The following is a 204-nucleotide window of genomic DNA, read 5'->3' on the forward strand; positions in this document are numbered from 1 at the left end:
CTGCTCGCTCTCCTCCCCCCCCCTTCTCGGCTCCCTCCTCCCCCTCGCCCGTCTCCTTCCTCCCCCTCGCCCGTCTCCTTCCTCTCCCTCGCTCCTCTCCTTCCTCTCCCTTGCTCCACTGCCTGCGGCGTGTCCCAGCGTCTCCCTGTAATTTGGGAAGTCTGAGTTCGCTGGCGCTGGGTGGCAGAGCTGCCCGCAGGAACG

The 204-nt window shown here is 67.6% G+C and overlaps 1 protein-coding gene across 1 annotated transcript in view; it reads left to right on the plus strand.

Moving 5' to 3' along the window:
• Positions 1–204, plus strand: part of PATL1 (protein associated with topoisomerase II homolog 1 (yeast)) — a gene marked incomplete at both ends in the record, with an annotated part of 4,836 nt that overhangs the window by 4,458 nt on the left and 174 nt on the right. The gene's annotated exons all lie outside the window — the stretch shown is intronic.

The sequence above is a fragment of the Apaloderma vittatum genome, unplaced genomic scaffold, assembly GCF_000703405.1.
Source record: "Apaloderma vittatum isolate BGI_N311 unplaced genomic scaffold, ASM70340v1 scaffold25372, whole genome shotgun sequence".
Classification (NCBI taxonomy): domain Eukaryota; kingdom Metazoa; phylum Chordata; class Aves; order Trogoniformes; family Trogonidae; genus Apaloderma; species Apaloderma vittatum.